The following is a 6,994-nucleotide window of genomic DNA, read 5'->3' on the forward strand; positions in this document are numbered from 1 at the left end:
CGGTCTTTTTTATTCGACCGACCAAATCCTTCGACCGACTGACCCGACTTTTCATGTGAAAAATCCGTAAATCAACAAATTAAAAAATCCTGGCCTTATAGTGTTTAATTTTGAAAAATATAATTTGATTGATAGTGTAAAAAACTACAAAAAAATGTTTGCACTTTGCCGAAAAAAAAATGTCTTAAAACTCAGACAAAAACCCATACCCCCACCCCCTTTTGAAATTGAATGGTTGCTCCCATATAAAATTACTCGAAAAAACAGATACAATGGAAGCAACCATTTAACTTCGAGGGGGGGGTCAATTTATGTTTTTTTGTCGGAGTCGGATCATGAAATTGAGTGGGCTGATATAAGATTGAACAGGAAAAGATAACAAAAGAACCGAAACCATTTATGCCAAAAGCCATACAGCAAGTGTCCTCTTCATAGCAAATAAAATATTGGATGGTTATGATAGCTATGTCAGGAAAAAAATCCAAGTCCAATACCTATGTATTTTCTTTAAATAATCAATATCTGGTGACCTTCACCTGTCTAAAAACAATTTCATTGGTTGGCTATTTTAAACCAATATTAACCTTTTCAAAATCTGATAAAATAGGCATTTTCCATCAAAAGTGTTTTATCAAAGAGAGATAACTCAAGTTTATTTTTGTTGCTCACATGTAATGAAATTGCACTTTTCTTCTATAGTCTGTTTCTTGAAATTAGTTTCTGAAAATAAATGAATATATAAAATCAACTATGAATGGTAGGTTACAATTATAGTTAATAGTTTTGTTTATTATAAATTAAAAAAAAATCAAAATCTTTTATTATTTCACAATTACAAGAACTGATTTTTTTTTTATCTAATTTGGTTAGATTAAATAGGTTCAACCCTAATTCTGTGCAATTTTGTTATTCATTGTAATTAAAATTTTTAATTTAGAAGTAAGTTTTGATTTGATTTGATTTTTGGTGTTTTAACGCCGCTTTTAAGCACCGCTTTTGGGCTATTTCGTGGCGGCCAGTTTTTATTGGTGGAGGAAGCCGGAGTGCCCGGAGAAAACCACCGACCTTCGATAGGAAAACTGACAATCCTAGTCAATTAAGATTGGAGCCGAGTGCACCCGCACGAGTGGGGTTCGAACTCACAACCTCAGTGTTGACTGGCTAGTGATTACAGTAGTAACTACTTAAACCACTCGGCCACCGAGGCCCCGAAGTAAGTTTTGATAAAACTAGTTAACGTTAAGTAAAATATGTGAAAAAATCATTATTTACTGAATAGCATAGAGAGTGAACTCTTTTTTTTAAATTAATCTATCTCATAAAAACGATTGACCTACATTATTTTTAGATCACCACTCTACAAATCATCTTCAAATTCTTGCAGTGTAAGGTCGTATTTTAGTAGTCTTTTATAGAATTTGTGTCTTTTTTTGCTGTTCCAATATGCAACCTGTCATGAAGAAAAAGCTAAAATGACAAACACGGTTTTCCACTCTATTTGTCTATATAACAAAAGAACCAATAATGCAAATTGTCACTTATGCGTAAACTATTTCTATATCTTAAAGACCTGTTTGTACCTGTAGATATATAAAAACTAATTTCAGCATTTTAGTATACATTGTACATTATTGTTTAGGGCCAGCTGAAGCCAGCCTCTGGGTGCATGATTTTCTCAATGCGTTGAAAACCCATTGGTGGCCTTTTGCTGTTTTCTGATCTTTGTTGTTTCTATGACAAATTCCTTGTGTCCATTTTCAATTCTGTTTAAAATATTGAATTTTGGGTTTTTGCTTGAAACATAATTCAAAATCTTTTAAAATATTACTAGTAGTTCCAAGTGGAACCTATGTAACAGCATAGTAATTAAAATAAAGAACATTCCATCAGCAACTTCTGTTTGGTCTTTGGTGGAGAGTTGACTCATTGGTAATCATGCACAACTCTCATTTCTATAAGTATGAGCTACTTTTCAGGGTGTTTCTTCAGTTTAACATTAAAGTTACAATTTTTTCACTGCTAATTTACGTTTATCTTATTATGATATACAACTTAGGCTTTGAAAATAGTAATATTCTCTTGCTACTATAATAACCAGTGAAGCTTCAATTCAAAATTATGTGTTTATCTAATAGGAGTAAGGAAAATAATTATTCATTATGGTAATAAAATGTGTTAAACAATGACTGCAGTATATATAAATCATAACCAAACAAATCTGGTTTTATGATCTAATTTCCTATTTAATTTTTGGTGAATTCAAATTAAATCACATGTATTGTTATGGTGATACTAAACATTGTTAGGATTATATCATAATGGGATGTTTAGGGTAAGCAGTCATTTTAAATCCAACATTATAACTGTTAAAATGATTATATCCTAATGGGATGTTTAGGGTAAGCTGTCATTTTAAATCCAACATTTATAACTGTTAAAATGATTATATCCTAATGGGATGTTTAGGGTAAGCAGTCATTTTAAATCCAACATTTATAACTGTTAAAAAAATTATATCCTAATGGGATGTTTAGGGTAAGCTGTCATTTTAAATCCAACATTTTTAACTGTTAAAATGATTATATCCTAATGGGATGTTTAGGGTAAGCAGTCATTTTAAATCCAACATTTATAACTGTTAAAATGATTATATCCTAATGGAATGTTTAGGGTAAACTGTCATTTTAAATCCAACATTATAACTGTTAAAATGATTAAATCCTAATGGCATGTTTAGGGTAAGCAGTCAATCCAACATTATAACTGTTAAAATGATTATATCCTAATGGGATGTTTAGGGTAAGCAGTCATTTTAAATCCAACATTTATAACTGTTAAAATGATTATATCCTAATGGGATGTTTAGGGTAAGCAGTCATTTTAAATCCAACATTATAACTGTTAAAATGATTATATCCTAATGGGATGTTTAGGGTAAGCAGTCATTTTAAATCCAACATTATAACTGTTAAAATGATTATATCCTAATGGGATGTTTAGGGTAAGCAGTCATTTTAAATCCAACATTATAACTGTTAAAATGATTATATCCTAATGGGATGTTATGGGTAAGCAGTCATTTTAAATCCAACATTTATAACTGTTAAAATGATTATATCCTAATGGGATGTTTAGGGTAAGCAGTCATTTTAAATCCAACATTATAACTGTTAAAATGATTATATCCTAATGGGATGTTTAGGGTAAGCAGTCATTTTAAATCCAACATTTATAACTGTTAAAATGATTATATCCTAATGGGATGTTTAGGGTAAGCAGTCATTTTAAATCCAACATTATAACTGTTAAAATGATTAAGTTTTATGGAATACAATATGAGTGTAAATACATTGAATAATTTATGTGGAGTATTATTGTGCATAGTACATTGCTGATGAATACATGCGCTTGAGGGTATTCAAGAAGCAGGAAATTGCCCTAAATGCCATTGTTCAGCTGTTATATTCTAAAAGTTTGCCATCATACTCGGTTAGTTAGTTGCTTTCTTCATCCCATATATGAAGTATATGTTTGCCTACATAGTTTGTTGGAAGGTTGTTATTTTCCACTTCATTTATGGACGTGTCCATAATACATGTGACATTGTTGTTGCTATCGCTTGCAATACTCATTGGTAAGCCGTTGTCATTATTTTCATTGGCATTTGTCGAAGCATTGGTTTCCATGTCTTCTACATGTACTTCTCTGTTTTCAGAAGAAGATTGTTCCAGCTGTATTATTTTTTTTTAAATTTTCTGTAAGCTCAGGAAGGTCAAGAGACTTTTTAAAAAGATGTTTTGAATTGGTATCTACTTTTTGGATTTCTATTTCTTTAATTTTCGATACGTTATTTGTGCTTTAACGGCATTTGTTTTAAGCTTCTTGGTTTTGCAAGTTGAAATGAAAGAATCAATTTTGTTTAATTTTGTCCATTCCCCACCTAAATTTTTGATTTCCGAAATAAGTTTTTCCTTTTCATCTTGAATTTTGGCTTCCTTTAGTTCCTTTTCTTTTATTCCTGTTTCTATAATTGTTGTCTTTTCATCATACATTTTAATGAAATCTCTGATGTCTCTTTGTCTTTTTTTCTTCCCCCATTTGTCTGCATTTAACTATAAGATTATTTTTCTGTTCCTCCGTTTTTTCTTTCAACCAATCTGCAGTGCCATTATTTTTAAAAATTAATTTTGAATTTATTGTCGAAATGCTGGTGTTTGGAGCAATGGTCGTTTGGCGATCTATCTGAGCCATTAGTCTTTCTTAAGTTATGTTGTTTGCTGGACATGTGATTTTGAAGTTAGGATCATTTCTTCCGACGGGTTTGAATACATGTATGATGTTTTATTTTAATGGAAAATTCGTACAGAACCAGAAACGTGTGTCCCAAAAGGGTTCACGAGCTTTATCGTCATTGTTAAACTCAGTCAAAGATTTGTTCTTGTCAAAGAAGAAACAACTTGATCTACTTGACAGTATGGTGGCGTCTGTTCTTAATTCTGCTTCGAAAATATGGGGTTTCAATCGAGGTAAAGATGTTGGGATTATTCACAATCGTTTTTGTCGATATATTTTAAAAGTTGGCAAAACTGTGCCAAATTGTTTTTTATATGGAGAATTGGGCCATTTTCCTATGTATATTATGAGAAAATTTAGAATTTTGAAATACTGGTTGAGTATTTTAACTAACAAAACACCTTTAGTTTATGATGTTTATAAATTGTTTTTTGAAGATGCCAATAATGGCAAAAGAAACTGGGCTTCTTATGTACGTGACTTATTATTTGATAGTGGTCTAAATTATATATGGTATCAACAATCAGAAATACATATTATTGAATGTAATCGGTATCAACAATCAGAAATACATATTATTGGATGTAATCGGTATCAACAATCAGAAATACATATTATTGGATGTAATTAAGTATAGAATTAAAGATCAGTATATACAAAGCTGGTTAGCATCTGTAGAAAAGAGCGAAAAACTTAGATCACCCCCAGTTTTTGGTGGGGTTCGTGTTGCTTAGCCTTTGGTTTTCTATGTTGTGTCATCTGTACTATTATTTGTCTGTTTGTCTTTTTATTTTTGGCCATGGCGTTGTCAGTTTGGTTTCGATCTATGAGTTTGACTGTCCCTCTGGTATCTTTCGTCCCACTTTTAGTATTTATAAGAATATAAAGTTAGAATATAGGTTTGAACATTATTTAAATTGCTGTTATAAGAATATAAAGTTAGAATATAGGTTTGAACATTATTTAAATTGCTGTTATAAGAATATAAAGTTAGAATATAGGTTTGAACATTATTAAAATGACTGTTATAATTCACACTTTTTAACTAAATTGCGTAGTGGTACACTAAAGCTGAACATTGAAACAGGAAGATATACTGACATGGCTCGAGAATTACGTGTATGTAAATGTTGTAATATGCAGTGCGTTTAAAAAACGAGTACCACTTTTTGTTAGTATGCCCTGCCTATAGATCAATTATGCCTAAATATTTGCTAAAATTCTACTGTTCTTGGCCAAACATTACTAAATTACAGTAGTTATTTAAGTTAATGTCTGTTTTACATATTAAACAAGATGTGTCGGAACGACACGAATGGCCCCGTCTCAAAAAGTTGAAAAATCTGCAATTTCAACAACACATGTGGACACAAACATGCATGGATAGTATCCAGCTCTCAAGACCAATACTAGTTTGATGAAAAATGTCCTTGATCAATGAGTAGTTAAATTTCAAACTATCAGCAAACAGGAAGTGGGTGTACTGAAGATGTGTCGAAACAACATGAAGATCAGCATATCGTAACGAAACATAAACTTGATCTGTAACCTATCATTGTAGATTCACATATCAAAAATCAGCGCAAAATTTGTAGGCGTATAGAAACAAAGTCTGTATAACTGTGATTTTCAACCATATATCAAAGTCCAAAGCCCGTAATTTCGATAGAAATTAGCAGAAGGGAACGAAACTCAAACTTGATCTGTAACTCATCATGGTTAACTCACATACCAAAAATCAGCCCAATATCTGAAGGCGTTTAGAAAAAAAAGTCCGTATAACTGTGATTTTTAACAATTTATCAAAGTCCAAACCCCTTAATTTCGATAAACATTAGCAGAGCGGTACGAAACTTAAACTTGATCTGTAACTCATCATGGTTAGCTCACATACCAAAAATTAGCCCAATACCTGAAGGCGTTAAGAAAAAAAAGTCCGTATAACTGTGATTTTCAACAATTTATCAAAGTCCAAAGCCCGTAATTTCGGCAAAAATTAGCAGAGCGGAACGAAACTTAAACTTGATCTGTAACTCATCATGGTTAACTTAAAAATCAGCCCAATATCTGAAGGCGTTTAGAAAAAAAGTCCATATAATGGTTTGTTGCGGAATGACGGAATGACAGAATGACGGAATGACGGAATGACAGAATGACGGAATGACGGACAAGGGTAAAACTATATGGCCCCGACAACTTTGTTGCGGGGCCATAAAAATTGTGTAATTACATAAAATCTGCGTGGTCAATCAGATCACATATTGTTACTTAATGTTATTATTTTCTTTTAATGATTTTTATGTATTGATCTCTGCTGTTTATCATTGTAAATATGTTTTCGTTGCTATAGCATATATATGCTTTTTGCAATAAAGTATTCATTCAAATGTCAAAATGTAATAAACAAATATGTTATATGTAACTATTCAATTAATATGTTATAATTAAGATATCCATCTTTCAAAATAGAAACGTGAAATTTAATTAACAATAGTTAAGGAAAAAATATTTAAATAGTAATTTTAATCTGTTTCGTCAAGGATTTTTACTATACAAATCCTTGGTTTCGTTGAAATTCGAAATATGAAAGGCTAGTATTCGTTGTATGTAACATAATTCAGAATAATAAATAAATATTGTTTTAATTATAGTGGCACATATTGATTGACAAATTATTTACATATCACAGTATTCTGAAATG

Source organism: Mytilus californianus, unplaced genomic scaffold (genome assembly GCF_021869535.1).
Source record: "Mytilus californianus isolate M0D057914Y unplaced genomic scaffold, xbMytCali1.0.p SCAF_39, whole genome shotgun sequence".
Classification (NCBI taxonomy): Eukaryota; Metazoa; Mollusca; class Bivalvia; order Mytilida; family Mytilidae; genus Mytilus; species Mytilus californianus.